This window comes from Euprymna scolopes, chromosome 6 (assembly GCF_053919585.1).
Source record: "Euprymna scolopes isolate OS-2025 chromosome 6, ASM5391958v1, whole genome shotgun sequence".
Lineage (NCBI taxonomy): Eukaryota > Metazoa > Mollusca > Cephalopoda > Sepiida > Sepiolidae > Euprymna > Euprymna scolopes.
Window position 1 is genome coordinate 93,340,219 of NC_136487.1, and position 27,872 is coordinate 93,368,090.

At 31.3% G+C, this 27,872-nt stretch overlaps 1 protein-coding gene across 21 annotated transcripts in view; it reads right to left on the bottom strand.

Moving 5' to 3' along the window:
• Positions 1–27,872, bottom strand: part of LOC145277799 (adiponectin receptor protein 1-like) — a 315,074-nt gene that overhangs the window by 53,891 nt on the left and 233,311 nt on the right. For 2 of the 21 annotated variants that reach the window (XM_080129642.1, XM_080129633.1), the window contains exon 1: positions 17,780–18,772. The exons of 10 other annotated variants lie outside the window; for them this stretch is intronic. The gene's annotated coding sequence lies outside the window, so the exon portion shown is untranslated. Of the gene's footprint in view, positions 1–12,676; positions 13,044–13,788; positions 14,124–17,138; positions 17,572–17,779; positions 18,773–21,127; positions 21,346–27,872 lie in introns of those variants that run through there. 9 more of the 21 variants (XM_080129643.1, XM_080129634.1, XM_080129645.1 and 6 more) reach the window with 9 other exon arrangements.

Consider the following 27,872-nt stretch of genomic DNA (forward strand, 5'->3'; position numbering starts at 1 on the left):
AATAAATGGTTCCATTCAAAATTCTCTTCAGATTCCTGAGTTAGACAGAAAGATTTCAGAGTTTGACAAGATACTCCTGAAAAAGGTTGCAGGTTACATTAACTGAAATATTGTGTAAATAAACCTCAAAATAAGAACAGTAGTCTGAATAATCCAAATATGAATTTCATACAACTGTTTATTAAATTTTAAATAAGTTTCATTAATTTATGGAACTATAAATTTACTTCATAAACAAATCTTGTTTTTTTTTTATAATTTCTGACATAAGTCATTGCATCTTGGGTCCTTTCATACATATATCATAAACTACCTGTGAAGCTAAAAGATAATATGCATATCTGACCTATATAGTTATTTATATGATCTTTGAGATGTATGTAGGAATCTACTCTTAGCTTGTTCTGAGGAGTTTTGATATCTAAAAGTCTTTCTGCTACAACTTTTGCAAATCTACTGCAAACTGATAGAAGAGCTTTTGACTTCTTTGAAGGAATTATCTCTGACCATAAAATGGTATGCATAAAAATCCAAACATCAAACATGTTTTGTGGTATTTCCAAACTGATTTGGGGTTAAGTGAGATGCGATGAAAGGACTATAACCAAAATTTTATTTTTTAATTATTTTTAGTTAAATAAATTTAAATTCAATCAATAAAACTATTAAAAATATCTGTGAAATATAGAGAAATTTCATTTCTTTGCATTTGAAATTTTTTAGAAATCATTAAAAAATATTTGTAAATAAAATGTTTTATTTGTGAATAAATAATTCCAATTGTAGTATCATTGAAAAAAAAAAAAAAGAAAGAATTTTAATTATATTTTCGAATGAATAATTAAAAATTCAGTATCTGCTCTTTCCTCATCAGTCAAGGGAGAACAAATCCTTTTTGACTGAGGTAATTCTTGCCTCACAATCTTCATTTATACATCATAAAATACACTGTTTTACTTTGGCATACTCTATCTACCTCATTATTTAATTCTTTCATTTATTTAATAATATTAAATGAATCGCCATCTAAAATATAATTTTTCTTTTTTTTTTGTCAAAATATAGTTTAAGTCAAATAATTTGTTTGGGAGTATTGTTGAAACTGAAGGTGACTGAAATAAGATTTGACAAATATTTTAATAAAAAATGGAAGAGTAAACCAAACGCCTTTAAGTAACTTGATTTTAAAAAAAAAATCAGTTACTTAAAGGGGACAAAAACACACATACAGAAAATAATATCAAGTAGTTTAACCCTTCCATTTTTATCATAAATTATTTAAATATTGGTTAAATTCTATTTGGTCACCTAAATTGGTTTCGACATTACTCAAACAACTTATTTTTTTAAACTATATTTTAGTAAAAAAAAAAAAAAAAAAAAAATTAAAGCCAGATAGACTCCATTATTTTATTATACCATGCCTGTTCAAACTGAAACACACTTATTCTTATATTATATATTAAAAAACCTTGTTAAACTTTGTGACATATTTTTATTCTATGGAGGTCAGGCACGAACACAGACCCATAATTTACCATATTTCTTCAAACTGAAACATAATTATTAAAGTATACTTATGTGAATAGATATCAAAAATCTTTGTTAAAGTTTGTGGCATATTTCCATTCTATGAAGGCCAGGTGCGAACGCAGACTCCACAATTTTATTATACCATCCCTGTTCAAGCTGAAACATACTTCTCAACACATATCAAGTTCATATATATATATATACTTTTTTCATAAGTTGTGGTTTCAATTCAAGCTGATGAACCCAAGTCATATGGATATATTTTTTTATTTTTTAAATCTCAACTTTATAATATATAAAAATCGACAGAATATTAACTATAATAATATATATGAAATCTGCAAGAATCAAAATATCAAAACGTATTTTAAGACCTTGGGCCTCCCTACTAGTTTAGATAAATACAACTGCAGTTTTAACAAAATAGCGTCAATTATATCAGAGCATCTCCATTTACGCTGAGTATCTACACAATGTCAACATCAATATATTACATATGAAAGAGTCCCCTGTGGAATTTCCATAGGTCCCGCTAGTGTGTATGTGTGTGTATATATATATATATATATACACACACAAATTTTCTTAACTTTTCATCAGGTAGCTATATCAACTGCCATATGATCCGTGTGCAAGTATGAAATCGAATTTATAATCACAAGATAAAAATGAATTTTGAATCTTTTTGCGTTATTTTGGTGAAAGTTCTTATGCTTTGCTTTCTCATGCAAATAAGTAATTTCTAAATTTCTATTTTACCCAAAGATAAGACTCTGATATGTATTAACATGCTGGATTAGAGTGGACCTGGTCCATCAAATTATGATTCTACACTTTGCAAAACTTCCAAACCTAAGCCTCACCATCAGATACAATTTTGTGCTATTTTCACACCGGTAGGAAATAGCGAAAACTTGAGTAGTTGGAATTGTTGAAAAATAGATTGGGTGAAGGGGCCAAGAAAAGTGGATATTGAGGTGGTGTAGAAACAAACATTTTGGATAAGGTTCTTGAGGTAGTTTAATATTGTGCCCAGGAGAGACTCTATTTTACCCATAAATTAATAAGAACTCTGGCAGGTACTAGTGTTGGGACGATTCCTAAATTTTTTCCGATTCCAATTCCAGGGAAATGTTGATTAACGATTTCGATACCAGGTAAGATTCTGATTCCGATTCTGGTGGAATTGTTGTTTTGAAATATACCATTATATAATCGAAAGTTTTTGTGTAGCAAAAAAATTTGGTACAGCGAAAAAGTGGAAATACAATTAAGGAAATTTCGAAAACGATTTGATTTTTTTTTGTAAAATTTCTTTCATTGAAGATAAAAGTCAAAACAAATATTTTAACCATGAATTAATAACAATCAATTTCAGGAGTTATTTTATATATTAAAAAATATAAAGAAAAAGTAAGCCATGATTAATTCAACAAAAATACAATAACATCAAACTTCAAGGGAATAACATGTTTTGTTTATCTTTTGATATTCATTTTTTTTGTTTTATTTTCTCTTTATTTTCGATAACTCTTTAAAATTTAACTCTTTTTTTTTTTTGCAGTTTCAATCGCTAACTGATTTTTATTTCACTTTCTAGAATATTCTTATTTCTAAATGAAATTTAAAAATAACTAAATCTTTGATTAAATTTTTACCTTTTATATTCAATCATCTCAAATTATTCCTATTCATTTGACCTTTTTTAAAAATATTTTTAACAATGTTATTTTTTAAGTCTAAATAAATTCGTTTATTTCTATATTTACTTTTATTATATAATTATATACTTATTATCCTTTAATGTTTATTCTTATTTAAGGTCTTAATTTACCTCTTTATTTCTATATAAAAAAGTAAATTTTTGGTAAAGTCATTTATTGAACTTTTGAAATCGCCTCTGCCTTAATGCTGTTTCTGACAACCTTTTTATTTTTTATTAGGGGTTAAGAAACATTTACCTATGCTCACATCACGACTGTGATACCAGGCATCGGTGAATGTCGACCAAGCCCCTACAGCCCTTTAGTTGAACGACTGAGTGACTAGTTAGTTTGCAAAGTTAGGGTTCAAAGGATTTAAAAAAAAAAAAAAAAGTTAAACATATTTCGTTTTAATAAATTTTTCACATTATTTTTTTTTTGTGCAAAGTTCCAAAAGAAATGTTTAATTGTTTCAATTGCAGAATATTTTAATGAAATGTAAAAATCAAATTCACTTACCACATTTATTTAACAGATAGCAAAATGATTGTTTTCTTTTGTAGTTTTTGAAAGACCTTAAGCGGAACCATCAGTCAGCATAATATGTACTTCTAACGTTTTTGTTTTGGATGCTTCAAAAAAGCTGACTGACTGTCAAAGTTTTGCAAATTGATACCCCGTGATCAGTTTCACTTTAGTTTTAGAAATATTTCCTGAAACAGCCTTCCTTCAGAAAATAGAAAGTACATATATTGTTCTATTAAACCTTTTATTGTTTAAATAATTTGACTTTGCTTGCTTTATTTATTTTTTTTTTTTTAAATATAAAGGTTAGCAAGACATTTTTCATTTACTAAAGAGATTTTTCATTCATTTACTAATGGAAGGGTGCCAAAAGATAAGCGCCCCCCCTACTTTTATTTTTAAATCACCAGTTGGAAAAACCACTGATTTTTAACATGATTTACTCGCAATGAGAGCACTGTAAAATCTTTTTTCTCTAAGGGTTAAGTATTCATCAACTTTTTCATGGACTTGACATAGGCTGTTTTATACATACATAAACTTCGCCCACAAATGAAAACAATGTTACCTCGCAGCCCCTAAACTTTCACAACAGTGTAAACATAACTAATCATGGGCCTCGAAGTTTCGAAACAGACAGACAGCGCCTATGTATGTGACGGAATAAGAAAACTCATTAAGATAAAGATTACCTTTAAAGTAGTTAATAAAATTCTTGTATATCATTAAATATGTTATGAAAAGTTCTATGACGTTTTTATCATAAATTTTTGACAACATTAATCTCACTTCAAACAAACAGTTCAACTTAAAAATATAAGAGAATCGTAATGAAAGAATTATAAATCTAAGGTATTTTTTAACAATGCGATTACGATTCCCCCAAAAATACACGATTCTTACGATTAACAATTCCGATTAATCGTTCCACCACTAGCAGGTACTACTACTTCTCTGGGTAAGAGTGAACCTAGAAGTATTGATAACTAAGGTGTGACTCTACACTCTCCGAAACTCTCAAATTGGGGTTGGACCATCAACAGATGCATACCTATAACTAGTTAGAGTTTGGTTAGAGGGTGTGTTTACTAATTATTATTAAGTAATTTGAAGAGAATTGTGACTCGTGATTGGTCCTATCACAAATTATTGCTTTTTGTCAAATAATCATCAAAAGCTGCTTTAAGGAAAGCGGGTTCTCTCTACTGTGTTAGAAAATTTCTCACACCTGCCAGTATCCTATACTGCTACAAAGCCATCGTTCACTCATACATGGAGTATTATTGTTACATCTCGGTTGATGCACTAGTCTCTACCTTTTAGGCAGGGTTCAAAAAATAGATTCCGCACTATCAATCAAGCTCCAACCTCTGTCCCATCGCCAGACTGTTGCACTCCTGTGCTTGTTTTACAAATACTTCAATGGAATGTGCTTCAATACATCCAATCAACTAAATCCTATCCTTTAACTGTGAAGGTCCCCAAATGACATAGATTAATAACTATTTTCCTCAAACTGTTAGACTTTGGAATTCCCTCACTGCTCCTTGACTGTACTAACATGCAAAAGTGAACAAACATTTTGCTACACAACTCCTCACTTAGTGTGCACTTTATAAATCTGGTCCTTAATTTTCAGTAAGCCATTACATCAGTGACGACGTGTCTTGTTTGGGGTTAATAATTAAAAAAAATCTACTCTATGAACTCCTACTTGAATAACAATTTAAAAATTTAACCTTAAAAAAAAAAATTAAAATTAACTACTTGTTTGTTTTTGTTCATATTTAAAATACTGATTACCAACATAAGTTTGTGTAAATATAAAATTAGAATCTTTTTTTTTTTTGGGGGGGGGGGGTTGAAACATCAAAAACAACAAGGTTAACAAGCAATAATCTGTTGTATCAGTGTATGAGTATACATAAATAATTTTTGGATAAGAAATTTCAGTAGATTGTAAGTAAAATGCGTTTTATTTTTGTTTTTTTTTAATTCACTCAAAAAATAATTCTATTTTTTTTTTCCTCTCCTTGTCAACTGATACTGTGAGACCACAAGTAATGTTTTATTTTGTTTTATTATAAATCTTAGACTTGAAAAGTTAGATACAAGACAACTTATTAGCTTCCAAACTTAAAATTGGTTAAGTTATTTCTTTTAACACAGACAAATCCAAATTAAGTCCTGGATTTCTTTAAATTCATTGTACCAGGTCAAGGCGATCGTTATAAGGATGACCTTGACCTGGTACAATGAAATTAAATATTCTGTGTAAGAACAAAACTTGTGAATAAAAGATTTTATTGGAAGCAAAAAAAAAAAAAAAATAATAAACAGTTCAATTCAACTGTGCAATTGGTTGCTAAGGTATTTTCTGTAGCAATCATTCATTACAATTAGCACCACTCTTCAGTAAAACACACTAGACTGTGTTAACTATGGTAAAGAAAATCGCTGTGCATCAGTTGCTCTAATTCGGCATAAAGGTTGGACACAATTTTCGGTGAAATTAAAAATCCTTATGCGCTAATTAATAGATTGAATGATTTAACATCATTGAACCACTGAACTACGAATTAATACATTTTAAGAAATCAGCTATTTTTTTTTCTCGTTTTCTCCCCACCCCCTACCTCGCACATCTTTCTTTACAACAACAAAAAGAGAGAGAGAGAGAGTGTGTGTGTGTTATCTATCCAAACTGGGCGATAACTGCCTCTACATACTTGACTTCTCACAATGGCAAAGTTAGACACAAGGTAGGTCTTTAATGTAGAGAAAAAAATCCAATTTCCAAATAAAAGGATTGCCACTCCCTCACAAAGTACCTCAAGCGACTTGAGATTGAACAGATTGAACTTGCATCCTAATTAAAAAGTTGGCCAAGTGTCTTTCGATGGATAAAGCAACATTCATTTCTCCAATATTTCTGACATTCATGTGTTAAAGCACAAGTAAGGAATAACGTTACAGGTTGACAAACATTTTGTAGAGATTTTTAACAGTATAATGATGGGGCATTTTTCACTGTAGACAACAGACCGAAAAAGAGGCAAAAAAATTAATATATACAACATATACATGTTATCAAAAGCAAAATAAAGTACCCTACTTCCTACCTAGATAAGTTCTTTTGTGTTTGAACTTATCATAAAGCATTTATTTAATTCGAAACACAAGTTGCTAAGTTAGAATAACAACAAAATTGCCAACATGAGGTTGTCACCTTTTGAGTCTCGATAATGGATCAAAAATGAAACAAAATACTGATAGAAACGCCAATAAATGTCACGGTTATTTTTCGGTTTGTTGTCTACAGCAATAATGTCTGAATGGTAACTCCTGTACACTTCTACTACTAAAACGGAAGTGGAAACGAGGACACAGCAAGTATATGAGAATCAAAAGTAAAAATTACCTCAGTCTAGAAAAATTTCTCCTTTACTGACTGGAGACAAAAAAAAAGATGCTGTGTACTATAAAGACAGATAATATATGTTGCTCCTAGCCACAAGTTCAGGGAACTCAATAAAAATAATCTTAACTGAAATAAACTTTAAATCAGATTCCCTCCTGCAATGTACTATGTTTTAAAAAATTCAGGCGGAAACGAAATAATTGCGTACATCTAACAATAGATTGAAATTAGGAGGAATAAACAAATTTAGCAAAGAAAATTTAAAAAGCCAAAACAAAAATAGGATGAGATGATACGAGGGACTGATGACACACATGGTAAGTTTTCAACAAGCAAGGGGTCTACAATTCGACACTTAATACAGGTAAATAACATGTCATGCTCTCATTTTTTGGAGGCCAGATGAGAAATATTTCGGTTAACTCAACCATAAAGATGGCTCAACATACTTGTCTCACCGTGAAGATAACAAGTTGTACATGCATGGTCCCCCTCTGGTGCTGCGTGTAAGATGACACCACAAAAATAGTGAAGAAATGATGAATGTGAGAAGTGTGAAGGGCCAACGGTGCCCTCACATTTTCACAAAGTTGCAAAAAAATTTAATGGATGGGGTAAAAGTTATGGGGTAAAAACTGTCATTTTTTGCAATTTTGGGGCATTTGTGACCCCTTTTGAACTCCTGGGAATGCCGAATACCAGTGAAAATGGGCAAACGGTGCAGTTTCACACCTTAAGACATGTATATTTGAATTCAGCACCATGGAAAACCACTATATAGACATACATATCAAGTTTTTGTTTGTTGGTTGTTTTTGTTTTACGGCATATCAACCCTTTTCAGGTTATTTAATGCCGAATCCGGTGATTTTGAAAATTTTTTAATAGAATATATTTGTTTTTTGCAAGTCAGTTTCTATTTAACCCATAGTTGGGACCCTAACAGGTACTACCACTCCGGGTCAAAGTGGACCTGGGAGCAATGGCAATTAAAGGGTGGCTCCGCACTCCCCAGAGCCCGCAAGTTGGGGCCTCACCATCGGATATAGTTTAAGGTCATATCCAGGACCCCCATTGAGGGACTTTTACCCTCTGCAGGGGGGCAGTCGGCGTATTCTAATGCCCCACCGACAGGGCTTATCAAGTTTTTGAGTAATATGAATAAAGAGCTCCAAAAAGGCATGTTTTTTTAGCCCTAAGAGTCCAAGAACCAGAATTTTACCAGGGTCACCCATACTAAATTTATATTAAGAACAATGGCCTCCACATTTTGGCCAAGTTTCAGGAAAATCTAATGTTATAGGGCAAAAAATGGCATTTTGTGTCATTTTCGGCCTCTTGAGCCCCTGGAGATGCCGAATCCCAGCATAAATGGATAACGGTGCAGTTTCAGGCTTTAACACATGTATATTTGAATTGACCACCATGAAAAACCACTATATAGTCAAACATAAAGGTTTTGTTGAGAAATGAAAAAAGAGCTACAAAAAGGAGCGTTTTTAGCACTAAAAGTTCCCAGGAACGCGAACCAGAATTTTGCCAGGGTCACCCATACTGGATTTGTATTAAGAACAATGGGCTCCACATTTTGGCCAAATTTCAGAAAAATCTAATGGATGGATCAAAAGTTATGGAGCAAAATATGTCATTTTTTTACCTCTTTTGAGCCCCTGGGGTGCAACGAGAATCTTTGCAAAAAAATTTTTTTTACTGTGCACATCTATTTAATGAAATACAATTTGTGGCAAAATTTCAGGAAAATCTAATGGACAGTTATCTGACAATCGTCTGGAATAACGGATGTATGGATGGACGCCACTGAAAACATAGGTCCCTCTCCAATAAATCGGGGGACCAAAAAAATATATAGTTTATTGAAACTCAAATACACATTACAATAATGAAAACATTAAAGGAATATAATTTAATACGATTGACAACAAATTTAGGTATGAAGCCCTAAGAAATGGGGGGGGGGTCGAGAGTCTTTCTATTCGTCTACAAAATTTTTAGATTACTTTTAGTCGGCACCTTTCACTTAAAATAACGCATTCACACCGTGAAGTTAATCTACCCCAAACGTTTTAAACGTGTACAGGTGTGCGTGTAATTTTTGTTTTTTAATAATGAAATGTAAAAAAGTTCATTGGGAAACGAAAAAGTCTTAAATTTCTAACAAAAAACAGAAAAAAAAAAGAAACAAGTTCTGATGTGGAGAATTCACCCCATCCACGACTCCAAAAAGGGGAGAGGGGACAGTTTAATTTGGAACAAAAATTACCTATATGGCTCTGTTGACAACTTAAGGACACTTCAGGCGACAGGCACTAATCTCTCTGCCCCTAAAAGGAGGAGGTAATGTCTGGAAGGGTGGCCTAAGACAATGTAGTTTACATTTAAGAAAATTTAGCCCAAAGAGTGGATTTTGAATAAGAACTAGGTTACCCTAAAATAAGCATTTTACTTTTTAGGTGTATGTGTGGGAGGAGGTGGGGGAGAACACCAAGCTCTAAAAGGGAAATAACTTTGGTTATCTTAGTTTTTTACTACAGTTCTCATCGGGAGGGGGGGGGCATTTTGTGTTACATGTAAACTGCCAATTTACCGTCTCTTTACACACACAATTAAAAAAAAAAAGAAAGAAAGAAAAAGAAACCACAAACAAAAAGGGTTTTTATTATTATCACTATTATTTTACTGTTATTTCATCCCAATAAGCCATAGTGCCACTTAGATGTAAGGGACTACTACTTGAAGCCCCAATTCGACAAGGATACTACATAGGGAGTTGAGCAGTAGCAGTGTCAGAAAATGGCCATTAAAAATGCGTGATAAAAACTTAGACTTACGAAGACTTTCGAAGCTTATAACTACTTGAAAAATGTAATTCAAACCCTATTTTTTTTTCTTTATTGAAAGGAGCAAGGATCAAATTTTAAAATAACAGGTTTAATAGTAAAATATGCAATATTTGTTTTTTTAAATCGGTTTTCTTTAAAAGTGATTTCAAGAAAATCAACGAATTTTAACTTACTTCAGATATAATATATATTAATTCCAAAAAATCACTTACCTATAAAAAATACTAATCAATGGGTACTTCCATTCTTCAATGTTAAGAATTTATCTATATTTATATTTTATATTCCATGTCCTTTTTAAATAAAATACTTTTTTAAGCCAGGATTCCAAAATACTGTGATGTCAGATGTTCACAACTGGAATAAAGGGGAGACAAACGTCTCCCTTTCTTCGAGTTGAAAATTTGGTGGCCTGTAAGCGCCAGAATTTATCTCCCTTTCTATTTCTGGCTGTAACAAGTTAGTCAATATGGGCCATTGTAACTTGAAAAATGATCACATTTCACTTATCAGTTTTTGCTGTTTAAAAAAATTCTACTCTATCAATTTTCCATTTTTTTTTTTTTTTTTATTCTGTTAAAGAAATGAGTTTTTGATTTAATATATTTTATTTCCTTCTTTATGGAGTAATTTTATTTTTTAATCTAAAAAACATTGAATGAAGCAGAAAAAATTGTTGTATGTATTCAATCTTTTCAAAACAAAATTTTCAAAATGTGAGATTTCACTTAAAAAAAAATAAATAAACGTGGTTAAAAAAAAAGAAAACGGTTTTAAACTTTTGACTTGACTTTACAGGTAAATTTGCACAAAACTATTCTTTTTTTTGTTTTAAATTAGATTATTTTATTTATTGATCTTTTATCTTCCATTTGTAATATACAAATCTGAGGTGAGAAAATTATTTTCATTTTAATAGACATTTTAAAATGGGGGGGGAGTGAATTTAAAAAAAAAAAAACGTTTGTCTAGAATATTATATTCGGTTTATTGGAAAGAGCATAACATTTCACATTAAACCTGCAAATATTGTAAAAATTGAACCAATAGAAAAATTTTGATAGATTTTCTAATTGAAAAAATTGAAAAAAATTTAACTCGTAAAATTCAATTCATTTTATTACGTAAAAAAAAATGGCTGCATAAGCGTGTGCAGCCACTTTGTAAACATTGTTTTTTAAAAAAATAAAAAATAATATTTCTATTATTTTTCAAAAAACTTTAATAGTTTATTTTTGAAGTATATTCCATAAAGAAATTAAACAAACCACTTTAAAAAGAGAAATTAGGAGTTTTATATATTTTATTCGCAGTTTTGTGTTAAGGGTGTCAAAAATTCCCAAAAAAATTCTGACACACCTAGTTGAGCAGCGAGATGTCAATTCACACGACACTTAAACCCTTGCATGTCAGTACAGTTAGGAAAGCAGGGATCTAAGAGGAAATTCCAAAGGGTATTTTTTTTTTAGATTAGGTCCACCTCCACAATTTTCTTTTAAATGACGACTTTTAAAGGTTTTCGACTATGCTGATTACGAAAATTGCATTGAAATTTTGCAGAAATAATTAGTTATCGAGCTATAAAAAGTTGTATTATGCATTGTATTCTTTGGCAGCCATCTTTTTTACGCGCGTGCAGTGTCAGTCAAAGATGAGTAGCTTTGTTTATGGTGCGCGTGCACGCGCGTAAAAAAGATGGCCGCCAAAGAATACAATGCATAATACAACTTTTTATATCTCGATAACTACTTATTTCTGCAAAATTTCAATGCGATTTTTGTATTCAGCATAATCGAAAACCTACATAAGTCGTCATTTAAAAGAAAATCTGAAAATTTACCTTCCAAAGTCTGGCAGTTCGGAGGGGGGGGGGGACTATTATAGTAATTTTATTGTTAATTAATTTTTGGCGCTTTTAAAAAGTTCGGATCAAGATAACATAAAACTACCGAAAGTGAAATAAATTTTGAATTTATTCTTCAACAACCTGTTTTTTAAGCTAGTAAAAAAAAAAGGGGGGGGAGTTAATTTTCAAATTATTATTTTAATGTTTTTTTTTTTGTTTTGTTTTTTAATTAGTTATCTGGGATCTTTTTAGCTTTAAGATGGTTGCCATTGAACCAGCATTGTCTAAAACAGGTTAGTTGTAGTTTTATAACAATTTGGTTAATAGTCAAACAAACATCCTAATAATTAGGTTTTATCATTAACGGCATGTTTTGTTGCTACATTATTAACTGAACCTGAACCAAAGAACTAATTTCCTTAAGATATTGTTTCAGTGACAGCTATTTTAAAGCTGAAAAGTTAAAGATAAAAATTTTATTATTTATTTTTATTGAAAGTAAAAATAGGTTGTTTCGTAATCATGCCGAAACCAATTTCACTGTAAACAATTTGTGCGATTACATTAAGATTTTTACCATGGCGTTTCTCTAATATGGAACATCATGGATTCTACCAAACTCAATAAAAATAAAATAAACACCAATTTCTATATCAAATGAAAACTGGTATAATAATGATAAACGTGGAGCGCACCAGCAGTCCAGCACCACACCAGCCAGCAGTCCAGCCAGCACCATATCTTTGAAGATGAAATTGATTCAAACAAAAACGTATTATTTACTTACACATTACAAATTGTAACTATGTCCTCGTTGTTGATATTATTGTTTGAGAAGAAAAAATAATCCTCCGGTACGTTGATATCCTTATTTATTACAAGGACTGGATGTGATACAAGGCCAGTTTAATGTGAGAGATATCCAAAAAGGGACACTCTGGATGAGAAAAACATAATTTCTCCAGTCGAGAAGGTGGCTACAGTCATCACTTGTGTGAAAACAACAACACTGAGAATGCATTCATGTGTAAGGAATGGGATGTTGTGTAATAATCACTTGCTACAAATGATGGATATTGGACAAGACAAGACTTGGAGAAACGTCTGTTTATTGGTTTTTTGGCTGTTAATCTACAACAACGTTGACATATATTAAAAAAAAAAAAAAAAGAAGAATTGCGGATAAAAAGAGGGGGGAGGGCAAGATAAAAATATCAATAACCCGTGACACTACCCCCCTCCCTCCCCAAACAAAAAACGAAACGAACACCTCATGACAGGAAATGTGTGGTAACTATGCCTACGAAAATAAACAGTAAATAAATGCAACGCCTAATTTAAGAAAAGTTTTGATTTACCACAAATGAAAAACAAACAAAAAAAAGTGGGGGAGGGGCATGTGGTAACCATTACATAATTAATAACTCAATTAAAATATTTTATTTTTATTAAATATCGAAACATGACAACTAGAAACACAATATTTCTTTGCGCCTCTTCCCAGGTCAGAGAGTTAGGTTTTATGCAGAGAAAATACAGATCCTCAAAAGATTAGGACAAAAATAAAAATTGCGTCCGTCTAAAAATTTCTCATTCTCTATCAGAGAACAGAACAGACTACACTTTAAATTATTTATTTTCAAACTAAGAATTAATTTTAATAAATTAGACATAAGGTCATTAAAAGATACTACACTTTGATCTAAAGAAGGTGAATAATTACATCATTTGCGTACTTAAATTGTACTTTTTCAGATACAGCAAGGTATGACAACGAAATATTTTGCGATCGACTTTTCAACATTATGAGACAGTGACTGGAGACACTCGAATTAAACCCCCAAGTAAATTTAGAAGAAAATATGGTGTTTTTAAAAATATTAATTACTTTTTACTTACTTGAGGTTTAAAGTAAAAATAGCAATTAGATCGAGCCTGCTTTAAAAACATCTTGGGAAGTCTAATTGCATTTGCTTTCAATCTTTATTTTTAAAGGTTATGAAAACAATGCTGGCATCAAGAGTCGACTTTTCACGAGTTCAATAAGTTAATACAGCAGTGAATGTTTTTTGTGCCTTTTTTTTCCAAACTCTTATTTGGTCATTACCATTAAAAATATAAGAGTTCACATTATTTTTATTTATTTATTTTTTTTTTCCAAAAATGCTATTAAAGCAAAAAACAAAAACAAAATAATTTTCAACTCGTGTGGATGTTTTGTCACGTGACCATTTAGATTTTTTGCGAAAATAAAAAGGGGAAAGCAACAGTTTCGAATATTGTAATTACACCATCCTCATCTACATACTTTTAATTGTGGTTTTAAAATTGAAATTAAAAAAAAAAAAAAAAAAAAAATCAAAATAATTACCGTGACAAAGTCTTTAATTTTTGCTTCCATAAAGACGATTACACAACTGACAGTTCGAGTTGTGTAATCATTTCCAATACTCTCTCGCGAAAAACTGTTTTTTTTTTTTTGTTGTTGTTTTTTAAATAATGTAAATTTTGCATTTAAGCCAACTCGACATTATGTATAAGATAAAAAGAGGATTTAGCCATAACCCCTGAAAATCTTAAGAAATCAGGGGAGAAGGTAGTGGGTAAAATAACAGGTTTTTTATTTATTTATTCCATATTCAGAATGTAGGTGAAATTGATTTTTAACGGCCCCAAATAATCTATTGCATAGTTCATGTTTCTGATTATTAAAAAAAATCACTTAAAAAATTCATGCTTGTCTTTAATCTAACCACTAATTCTAAGTCCTGGTGGCAATACGAAATCATAACACGAAAAGGTGTAACGGGGTAAAAATAATTTATCTTTTACGGAACCATTAAAAGAATCCTCTCAACAAAAACATTCCAGGCAGCAGCAGCACTTTCATTTGCAAGTGCATAAATAAACCATGTTTAGCGGATGCAACATCCTCTAAAAATATATTCTCGATTAAGCCCCAAATTTTCAGATAGAAATATATTTGAAACCCGTATTTATTCAATTGTTAGCACAGCACAGCTGCTGCAAAGTGTAAAGTAACGTTATTTCACTGGAGTTAAGAATTTATTCACACACCATTCTTTAAAATTCGGAGTATTGTACAAATCTTTCTTCTTTTTTTATCCTAAACTAACGCTAACCTAAGTTTTAAGTTTAGTTTGGTTACAGTCAGTTTGATTCGGTTCAAATTCTGAAGAAGCAACAAATGTTTTGAAAAGATAAAAATAAAAATACTTTTTTTACGGAAGGGAGTCAAGTTGACATAAAATGACCTGAATGACGTAAATATCATTTAGTGAGACTAAATAATATAACTTGAATTAAAAATACCGACATAAAATAGTAGTACGGTTCAGTTGGACCAAAAAAGAAAGCATATACTTTTGCACGTCTCTGTCGTACTAAATAACCCCCGAAAAATCGGTCAAATTGTAAACAAAATAATAAAAGAAAATGAAAACTCAAAAAGGACTAGTTTGTAGCTGTAAAAAGAGAACTTTCATTTTATAACGGACAATAATTATTGGAATATATCATTCTCTTGCTTAAGTAAAAAATTTAGAATGATAATTCCGTATTGGTAAAGATAAATTCATTCATCTAATCATAGATGATATTTTTAACGGAAACTGTTTCCTATTTAATTTATTACTCAAAATACAACAAAGGAAAGCAACGCTGCAGTTTCGCCACGTGACTACGGAGCAAATAACAAAAAATTCGAGTTTTCGACGATAGCCTCTGCTTTTTAGTGTGACATTATCTAAATTATTACTTTAAGTTAAAGAAGAAGAAAAAATAATAAACCTGTGTTTTTGTTAGCCATAAAAATATGTTTAGGTTTACGTCATGTTTTCCGTTTCCAGATATGACATCGTTTTACATAAAGCCACTAAGTTGAAATCACAAAGAGACGAAAATAACGTCGGAAATAGCACAATGGTTGTAAGGAAATTATAAAAAAAGCGTTAATATAAATATTAACAATAAAATGATTTTGACGTCTTCAAAACAGAAAGACAAGCAAAAAGATAACATTAATTAACACTTCTGCAGTTTAACATTAGCAATCACATTTAGAAAGTCATTCTCAACATGACGGGCTTTGTAAACTCTTAAGTTGCACGAACGAAACTCTCCTAGAATTAAAATTAATTTGCTTGTGGATGTTAAACTGCACTAGTGCCAATTAATGTCTCTAATGATTTAATATTTGTCTCGTTGAAATCAGATGAAAAACTATGAGTTTGCTTTAAGTAATAACAATAATAAGTTAGGGGATATTTAACGGATTTGTTGTATGTTTGTGAGACCGTTAGTACAAAGTTCTTTTTTTCTTTGCCTTCCAACACGGGCAAAGTTAAACACACGATCCATTTTTAATGTGGAAGAAACCCAGCTCCCCAAAAGGGTCACTCTAGATTGACACAAAAATAACAATTACCTCAGTTTAGAAGAGGACAGAATAATACACTTTGCTACGATTCCGTAAAAGTGAAGTGAATCCGTTTGTTCTCGTAATTGAAACAAAATTGAAAATTAAACCAAAAAAATGAGTCGGATAGGTTAAAAAAAAAAAAAATGTAAACTTGTGTGTGTGTGTATATATATATATATATATATATTACACACACACACACACACACACGAAAGGAAGGCTCATGACGAGACATTTTTTAAATATTTAAACAAAGACAAAAAGAAATCGGAAGAAAAACGAGTGATTAAATGATATTTCATTCTTTTTTATAATTTGCAGCAGTCAGCACACAGGAAGGAAGATGTATGAGAAAATAAATGTTTTAAAGATTTTGAAATAAAAATTGATGCTTGTAAGGAATGGGTATGCAGATGATTTCAGTATTTACGGACTCATTCCCAAGTATCAGTCCGGAAATGTCTGAAGCAGTTTAAAGCCGCAACAAAAAAGTTAAAAGGCAGGCGATACTAAGCATGCGTAGGGTTTAGGCCTAAAAAAAAAAAAATAGCCTTCTCAATGACCAAAAAATAAAATCGAAAAAGCTTAAAAAAAGAACAGGTGGCTTTCAAATCGTAAATTACTTTGGCTATTACCAGGACTGACTCGCAATTTTCCGTCGATATTCGAAACGGACTTACTTTATTAAGTAAATACTGAAATACTTTAGATACCTATCCAAAAGGAGAGGTATCTAAAGTATTATAGTAGTACTTGGTACTTTACAGAAACAAGTGTAAAAAATAAATATTTTTAAATTGAAACTTACTTGTAGCAACGAAAATGAAAATTTATAACATCGAAATAAGAATTAAATAAAATTGTTTGGTGTTTACTGTTTATCGACTAAATGTTGTTCAGAAGGCAACAAAGAATTGAGTGCGTTAAGATGTGATGGAGAGAATAAAAGAAATTGGTTTCCCTAAAGTCAGCAAATTTTTAGATGTGTTTTGTTTGGTTTTTTGTTTTACATAAACTGACAAAAATAAATGTCATTGTCGTCCCTCCTCACCATAAAGAAATGGTTTATATCTACCTTTCTCCTTGTAAAGAAACAATTTCAAAAGTGTAATTTCCTTCATTCAATTTATTACAACACAATCTCTCCCTTCTCCTCTCCCGGTCGTTGATGTTCTAATATTTACAAACATCGTCTCCTCCTTATTTCTACCCCTCGTTCTCTATCGTCATCATTCGCACCTATTTACTAAATAGGTTATTTAGTCATACGGTCTCTATTTTCTCCAGTTAGATCGTGGTGTTTTTTATGACGTGTGCGCCTAGTGTGAGAGCACTAAGAAAGAAAGGGTTTCTAGTGCGATGTCCCTTCTTTTTTTATATGCAGGGCAAAAAAATGTCACTTAATCGAAATTAAAAAAATAAAAACAAAAAGGGTAACGATTAACCTACCTGTGCAGAAGCCTTTAAAGTACATTGTATTATTTGACCGGGTTTCCCCTCGACCATGATTGAAGAAAAACAACGACGTTGACAATAATAATCGTTTTGATGGTGTTGTTGTTGTTGCTATTTGATAAAAGTGGCGTGATCATCTAACAGGTAGCAGCAATTATTACTATTAATACAACTATTACTTACTATTCTACTATATAAAGCATTAAATGTTTTTCTTAGCTCGCACAGAGGTAAACCCTGACACTAGAGCCTGGTTTTCTTGGGGAACCGACCTTTCATCGAAATGAGATACGATTCGGTTCAGTTGAGTCATAAGAAGTTATATTCCCATGCGTTAAATCCTCCTTCTCAAGATAGGGGATTAGCTTATCGTTGCTTGCCTGAAACGCCCTTACCGAAAAATGCCGACGGGGCCCGATCACGGATATTTTTATAATCACAGTGCCCCCTCGAGAGAGCTCCCCTCCCCACCATAAAACTAACTTTGTTTAACTTTGCTGCTGCACTGCAGTGATATGCGGATAAATAACTCCTTCTACAGCTCTTGGATCGTAGTGAGGTGTGGCTCCATTATTTCCCAGGAGGTTGTCCTCTCGGACATTATACCCTCCTTCAGAAAAGAAAGTTATCGCGAATAGCCTGGGGCCTTCCGATCGGGAAAATGTTGACGTGGCGATCGCCGTAATTTTTTTTCGATCATCCAAAATGCACACTATTTGGGGGGAGCTGGCTGGATTCTTCACTTTAAACTGATGTTATGTCGAACGTTTGATTAGGTAAATCTTGTTTTTACTTTAAAAAAAAAAATGACTAAATTATTCATAAAAAGCGAGTAGTGACAGAAATCGAATTTCAATGGATCAAAACAAACGAAAAGGCACAAACAATTTCAATAATAAAAAAAAATATGTAAGCCAAAACAATTATGGTTATAGTCTGCAAGCGCCCTTCCCTAATGTTCTGCATAGCGCTACCGAAACCGGTGGTGAGGCAAAATAGTGCCTTCGCTTTTTCTTTTTCTTTTTTATATATTACTAAAAAGTATATAACAAAAATAACGAAATTAAATACAAATAAAAATAACAATTAGTGCAAATAAAGACTAATTGTGCTATTTTTGTTTATAATTTTATTTTGATTGTATGCTTTTCGATAATGTCCTTTTTTATTTTATCTCCATAAAAATCGCTTCAAAATACAAATACTATTAGTATTAACTTATTTATTTAGGCACCGCCAAAACTGGGGGGGGGGGCAGGTAAGTACTTTTTGACGGACCGTCTTTTTAAAAATCTACCAAAAATCAGGTAATTATCCGATCAATACGAAATTTTCAGCGATTATTAAGAGAAGAATGAACTTTATAACAGTGTACTTATTTTTCATAAACGATATTTATATATATATATATATATATATATATATATATATATATATATATATATATATTTGTTTTACTTACAACCCCCCTTGTTTTGAGGTGGTACAAATATGCTTAAAATAATCATCTGAAACTGAACACAACATATTGTGTTGTTGTAAGGGACAGAAATATAGATTAAAAAAAAAAATTGTTTGCATACCTTATTTTGACGTCTGAATATCAGAACTTCGATTGTGTTTAATTATCCCGCTTTTGAGTTTTGAAGTGTGAAATTAGGTGAATATGTTAAGTAAAATAATTAATTTAAGTTAAGCAAAACAAATAAAAAAAATTTTTTAATATTTATACGAAAAAGCCATTTTAAAATCTTTGATAAATAAATTAACAATTTTTTTAGCGAGCCGAATAATGCATGATCATTATTAAACAGGGCATGCTTTGAAGAATCGATACAAAAAAAATTCAATAAATATTGTGCCCTTTTGTGTTAAAAATAGCATCATTTTTTCGATCCCGTTTGAAAACGTTTGCCGCCTTTCGACTACGGTGGACCAAACGCGCTGAAATAATTTTTTTTTATTCTGCTTTAAATTGCCCCTCCCCCATTTTGGGAAGCCTGGCCCCCACACACATACACATTAAAAACCAAACTCATACAAATGGTCACCCATCTGGTACTGGCCAGCCTTAGCGTTAATAATACATTGAAATTTTCGTTACTGAAAAATAAGTTTTTTTGGCCTGTTTGGTCTTCCAGAGTTTGCTTTTTATCGAATACAAACGTAAACAGTGTCGATCTAGACTCTAGATCGACGCGAAGTAACTGGTTGCCTATATGAATAAGTGGAATTATTTGGAATCCAGGTACTTATATTATAATATTTTTGCATATTCTCATAGAAAATCATCCTAAATCTTAGTTAGACAACAAATAAATAAATTAATTATTTCAAAAACCTTTTTTAAAAAATATTTATGTACGTTTTTTGTGCAAGACAAAAAATGTCAATTAACTTTTTGGGAAAATTTAACATTTAAAATTTGATTAAAAATAGTAGAAAAAGTTTTACATTATTCTGTTTTCTATATGATAAAATTCAGGGTTTTATCTTTCTGGAAAAAAAAAGTTACTTAGAAATAATGGATTTTAATAAATGTAATTTCGTTTTAAAAAACAACAACAACTTGTTTTTTTCGGCCATTTTTGGCGGTGCCTATACGGCGTGTGAAGAAGCAAATATTGTATTTTTCTGTGTTACATAGTTTTTGATGTTTTTTAATTGACTAAAAAAATTAAGTTTTCACGAGCGGTCTACAAAAGCATTTTTATTTTTCGTTTTTTTTTTTTTAATTTTTATTGGGGGGGGGTCAATTATAAAACTTGTACAGGTGCTTGCTTCTGAGAAGCATCTGAACAAGCACTGCTTCTGCAGTTTAATTTGCCGTTTTTCCGTAATGCGCCGACATATACCGAGCAGAACTGTTTATTTTTCACAAAAATTCTGTTTACATTGGGGGGGGGGACAGGGGGGACCCGGTGTATGTCTCGATTCATTATAAGTACTGACATCTCTATTAACTAGAGAGAGAAAAAAACTAGTGCAGTCAGTAACATCCCCAAGCAAATAGATTGTTATTTTGTTAACAAAGCCCCACACCCCCTGTTAAGAGTGGCCTTGTAAATAAATTTACTTGGGAATGTTAACTGCATAAGTATCAAAAGAATTGCACGTCTGTTATCGAAATGTACAGAAAAAGGTGTTTCTACATAAATATATATATAAAAAAATAAAAAAAATATTTAAGCGATAAAAATGTCTGTCTTTTCTTATCAGTCTGATTGTAAATAATAAACATTGAATTCTGCTTCATGATTTCTACGGATATCACTTTAAATCATCAACAAATTTTCAGCTAATCTAATATAAAAAAAAAATAATAATGTGGAGAAAAATTACCTGATTCATTTTTATGACAGGAGTCCTGTTTGATCAATCGATCAGGTAATATCTACTCCGCACATTCGAAACGAAACGGTGTTGTCAATCTTGAAAAACTACTGATTCGAATAAATAACTAAAATAAACCTCACCTACTTCTAAAATCTATAATAATCAATTTTAAAATTTTATTTTGATTATAGTGAATTAGACAATAAATTACAAGATAATATTTTGAAAATAATTGTTCGTATTTACGAGGGGAAGGAAGGGGGTATCATGTTTGTAAAATGCACTAGTTCGGAGTTTATCGAAAAATCAACTAAAAAAAATTGAAGTATAGTTTAAAATAATAAAGAAAAACATTATTTCATTATATTTTTGAAAAAAAAAATAGTTTTAACATTTTCTTTCTTCTCATTTTATAATATCATCAATATTCAACGGTGTCAACTAAAAATGTTTCTGAGGAGATTTAGTCCAGTTGTCTGCAGTTGAAACCGTGCACGCACGACTAATAGCATTAAAATAGTTTATTGTTTGTGTGTCATTATTTATTTTTATTTTTTATATATTTATTTTTAGTTTTATTTTACCTTATTAAAATCAAAACATCGAATTATTTTATTATCGAAAATGAGAGAAAAAAGAGTAAAAATAATAGAGATTGGAAAGAGAGGGTAAAAGACGCATTAGGCGATAAAAAAATTTTAGGCGGACGCTGTCGAGAGTGCCCCTCCCCCTCTTAATTCCACAATTTTCACTTTTTTAAAAAAAATTTTTTAACTTTTTTCCTGTTAATATCATCGATTACAGACTTAAGTTTCAGATTATAAAAAAAATTGAAAAGAATTTTTTTTTCATAATTTTTCACGTGGGGGTTCAGTTTTCGATTATAAAATTGGGTACTTTAGACTGTTTAATCAAGACATTAAAAAATGAAAATATCGAAAAAAAGGTTATCTGTTATGGAGCGAAGTTAAGTTCTCCGAAAAAAATTTCACTTAATTTGAGGGAGTAGTTTTTTTGTTTTTTTTTTATGTTTTTTACAGCGAAAAAACAATTTGCTACGATACCGAGCAAAAGGTTCGATTTTTAGGAAGAAAAGCTAGTATTAAAGATGGGGAGGGAGTGTCGGCGCTTTAACTGAAGTTATCTCCCCGTGGCGTGTTTAACAAATTCCATAATGGCTGACTTCAATGCGCTCTCATAAGAACGTGTTTTTCCGCCGTAAAAGAAAAAAAAACTACTTGATGAAATTGAGTGAAAATTTTTTTCGGAGAACTTTGTTCCATAACGGATGCGTGCAATATAACCTTTTTTTCGATATTTTCATTTTTTCATGTCTTAATTAAACTGTACACGTACCTAAAGTTTTACTAAATTGAACACGAACTTTGTAACCACGATGAGAAAAAATGGCAACTCTCTCTGATGTGACCGGAAGGTAGGGATTAAAACGAAGGGGTTAAAAAAAGGAAGATTTCTTTACCCCCCCCCTCTCTTTCTCTCTCATCTCATGTATCCATCTCATCTATGTATGTATGTATGTATGTATCTATCTATTCATCGTGGTCACAAAGTTCGTGTTCAATTTAGTACGTTTGTGCGAGCCTTTTCTAGTCTCACACAAAAACACGCGTTCACATCTCAAGCTATATTACTTGTCATATACATACGCGCACAAAAACATACGCGTGCACGTCCACACACGTACATATATTCACATTCGCGTATATACACTCACATTCATGTGTATATACACACACACATGCTAACGTGCACACATGTACTCACATACGCACACATGGGCAAGGTCACTTCCCCTTTCAAAGGAAATCCACACATGCGCAAAAGACCACCGGAAACAACTATAAAAGCAAAAGCAATAAGCAGCTTCCTTCTTTTCCGACTCGCACTAGCCGCCGTCGTTTCGGCAGGCATGCGCCTGCGCGCCTCATGCCACTTGCTACTATATGTGGGACAAAAAGCTAACAAACAGTATGTACACCTTATACACTTTCTATCTCCATAACCTGGATTGACTTTCTCTCTCTCTCTATCTACAACTTGTGCTGGAGAACACCTCCGCGTAGCTGACTGCTAATATGGCGCACAGCTTTACTGATGTCAACCCTCTATCCTTTTCTTTGTCTACACGCTGGACTGTCATTCACATTTCCACTACATTGCTCACTTTTCTTTCCATGCGCGAACAAACGATAGTGACCCGAACATGAGATGAACACACATTTCCTTTTCTTTCTACACCACCAGTCACGCAACAAACGATGGTTACACCCGCGCGGACATGAACACGCGTTATACCTAAAACATTCATTTTTCAACAGAAAATAAAAAACATGTTTATTTTATCCAGCAATTGAGTTTTTGTTTCCTTCATTCCATTCGTTTCATTATTTTCTTTTGTAACAGGATTAGGATTTATATATTCTAGTCCTCTACACGTTATAATTGAAAACTGAACCCCCACGTAAAAAGTTATGAAAATAATTTTTTTATTTTCAATTTTTTTTTATAATTTGAAACTTAAGTCTGTAATCGATGATATTAACAGGAAAAAATTTAAAAAAAAAAAAAAAAAGTGAAAATCATAGAATTAGAGGAGGGGGGCACTCCTGACAACATCCGCCAAATTTTAAAATAGAGAAATGAGACAGAAAGATTTAAATAATATGATTGTGTATTAAATTATAGATGTGTGTGTGTGTGTGTGTGTGTGTGCGCGCACACACATATGTAATAATATCTATGTTTTTTTTGTTTGTGTGCGATTTTATTGGGTATTTTTTCGCTAACCCTGAGTCTGAGTGGTAAGCTCTCTCTCGCACACATAAACTTAAAAAAAAGGCCATTAGCCATATCATTAACCCTAGGTTCGAGGGCCAAGCCCCCCTTACACGCACAAAAAAAAATGAAGTCCCTTAAACTTACCATTAACCTCAAGTGGCAATCTTCTCCCCGTCCTCCCCCCCCCCCAAAAAAAAATAAAGTCTCCTTTGATGACCCCAAATACATAGTAAAAAGGTTTGAGATCTTGGTTTGAAGATGGGAGTGATTTTATAAAAATACCGTTTTTATATGCATTTAAGAATCCAAATTTTGCTTTACATTTCTACTTATTCTGTCATCAAAAATAATGGTATGCTTTCTTCATTGCTTGAGAAATTATCAATAACATTAGATCTAAACCTCACATTGCACATCTTTCTTATAATTGTCATAGAATTTCTCTCCATACAACACTAACTATTCAAATTTACCATCCATACATCATTACACTGTATGCACGTTGTTGATAGACTTTGCTGCTTAGTAGAGCCAGAAGTTCCCTAAATTCACTCTCAACTCTTGTAATCACATTAGCATTTGTTCCACCCTCTTCTCCAATAGTATTATCAATCTCTCAACAAACTCAGTAATTTGCCATGTAGATGTACTTTCTCCACATCTGAGTTCTCATCTATCTTCATTGTCTTCGACTTTTTACACTCAAATTGGTTATCTTTTCTCAAACTACCAATAATTCCACTGCACTTCTTGTGTGCCCAATGCTTACTACAACAATTGAGTTGTACCTGACTCCCTTTCCATAACTGAGCAAGAGAACTTCCTTCTTTTGGAGAGTTTTCCAACACTGTAAGCACTGATCATCAGTTTGGTCTTAGTAACATTTTACTCTCAGACTTTTACTTTCCATTGTAATATCTGATGTTTCTTGAAAGTCCTGTTTGTTAAACATGACAAAGTGGCATTCACTATAAGGCGGGTTGAACTAGCTTCCTTCAAAGAAGTAAATTTCTGGAAATATCAAATTCATAGGTGATCATCAGTTGCATGTATATCCTTGTCAAGGAAGATGACAACTTTAAGAGTTTGCAGTTCTTGCAAGATGCTGACGTTCTAATACATACAGTGACTGGTATTCACAAATGGTCATCCATTTGGTACTGACCAAGTTCAATGTTGTTTAACAGTGATCAAATGCGAACCGGTGTGTCAATATGATTATGCCCTATAAAAGCAGTGTTCGGTTAAGCTTTATAGGCCTTTGAAGTTTAAGTCAGTTAAAGAGTAGGTGGCTTTCGAATTTCTGTAGGTTCTATCCATTGCATTTACTTTGCATCACAGCCTAAGATACAGAAAAGCGTTCTTTCCCTTCCCTGGCACGAAAGTAGAATAGACCCTGATGATTTTAAAATTGATCAAGTGCTTGATGGCTGGGTCAAGATCGATATTGCTAATGCAAACATGTGGGGAATAAAAATTTAATATTATTAAACCTTAAAATATGAAGAAAATATTCTTTTCAAAAATGGGTTCCTATATACCACAGAAAAATAATCAGTGTTCACATGTTCAAGACACATTTCGTAAAACAGCAGATTTACATTTTTACATTTCTATAAAAATTAAATGTCATGAAAGATGTGTTTTTATACTTTATATTCATCAAAATATTTTTTTCATTGCTATTTTGTTCCAAATGTAAAGAGTTATGTTTTATGAAAAACATAATAGCAATGATGATACCGAATTAATTATTTGTCTAAAATATCAAGTTAATGCATTAATGAAATACAAATCATTAGTAGGACATAACATTTAAATAAACGTGAAAAAATAATAAAAATTATGAAGACATAAAGCTGATATTCTGATGGGTTAGATTTTTAAAACTTTTTTTATAATTAAAAGAATACTTTATTTAAAAAAAAATTAACTATCGAATTTAAAAAGCTTATATGAGGATCACCAGGAAGTTTCATTGAATGTCCTGCTGGCTTGGCAAGCTCAGAACATTTCTTCTAATAATAGCACTAAAGAAATGCTTATAGAATCAAGTCAATTAACGATGGTCTCCAATGTGGTGCATCATTAAAAGACCAAAATGATGGAGAAAGTCCCGTGTGGCAGAGCCAATTACTCCACTCATTTCCACAGCGATTAGTTGGAATTTAAATCTGTCTAGAAGACCATTGTATTTTGATCGCTTGTGGTCCTCCATTAATGCTGCTCCATGTCCAAGGTTTGCCAACAATTCTGTGACTGACTACATCACAGAATTGTTGATACAAGTCGCATTAGCAACTTGACTTAAGAAAAAATAGTTACATTTTTAGAATGACTGAACCAACAGAATGAAAAAAAAGAGTATTAGCCTTTAATGTGTTGACTGACTATATATTTATAAAAAATTCTATAAAGCATTATCAAAAGAAATATTTGACATTCATACATAAATAATTCAAAAAAGAGTCCTAAACAAAGAATACAGTTGTTTGTATTATAACAAAACATGCTGCAAAAACAAGACATAAGAACATATGCAAGTGCAGAGAATATGTAAATTGTACTTGAATTTTAATGGTGGTGACACACCATGCAAAGAATAATTTACTACAGTATTGGTTTATTCATTGACCATAGTCTGAGTGTCGAGTAACTCCACCAGAATGTATTTTAACAGCAGTGATACCCACACAAAATATGCTTTACAACAATATCACTTTGTCTTTTGATTTAGATGACTCAATGAGAAAACTAACCTAATATGCCTTACATGTTAGGCTTTGAAAAGCATGCTTGACTATAATTTTCTTTTATTTATTTTTATATATATATATATATATATATATATATATATATATATATATATATATATATATGCAAAAAGAAAAATGGAAAAACGCAGATGTACAAACACAATATAATCAAATTAACTCAGAGTGAAGATTTTATATTTTGTTTTTATTATTCAAAAGACTATCCCAGAAATTAGTTATTTATTTAATATTTACAAGTAAAAACATAAATATGACAGAATAAAGGAGCAAAAATCCAACAAAAAGACACTGTTTTATAGTTTGGCTTGAAATCTATGGTACCATGTTGATTTGATCTAATTTTCTACAACATTATTAATAAATGAACATTATGTTATTATTAAGCACTGTGATAGATTTTGTATGAAACAAAACCAGAAATTATATATATATATATATATATATATATATATATATATATATATATATATATATATGTATATGTATATATATATATATATATATATGTATATATATATAATTATAAAACTCGAATGATCTTGTAACGGATGTTGTAACCCACATACGATTTATGACTTCCAGTTGTGCATGCGTACATAAACATAAACCCATAACAGCATAAACAAATAAACACAAATCGCTATTTATTTATTTAATTTAGTCTCCATTTTTTAAAACACCTTTCTTAAAAACATTCATACATTTTCTTCTACACTACCAACATAAATAAATAACCCCGAAAATATGTTTTTTAATTTGCGTTACAAATAAATAATAAACACGACAATAAAACGTCTTGTTTTACTGTGTACATTTTCAGCATCCCAATTTTTTTTTTTTGCATTTAAATTATCCGAATAAACAATTGTTAATACTTTCTGCTTTTTTTTTTTTTACATCATTCATTTCCGTATTACGTTTAAGTTATTTTAACGCAATTTTCTTCCGACTAAATCTACTTTAACCCGTTGACAACCATAAGAGCATTTTACAACGGCGATTTATCCACTGCCTTCCTTTTTTTTTTAATTTATTCTCCATTTTTTAATACACCTTTCTTAAAAAAACATTCGTACATTTTCTTCTACACTACCAACATAAATAAATAACCTCGAAAATTTTTTTTTTAATTTGCGTTACAAATAAATAATCAACACGACAATAAAACGTATTGT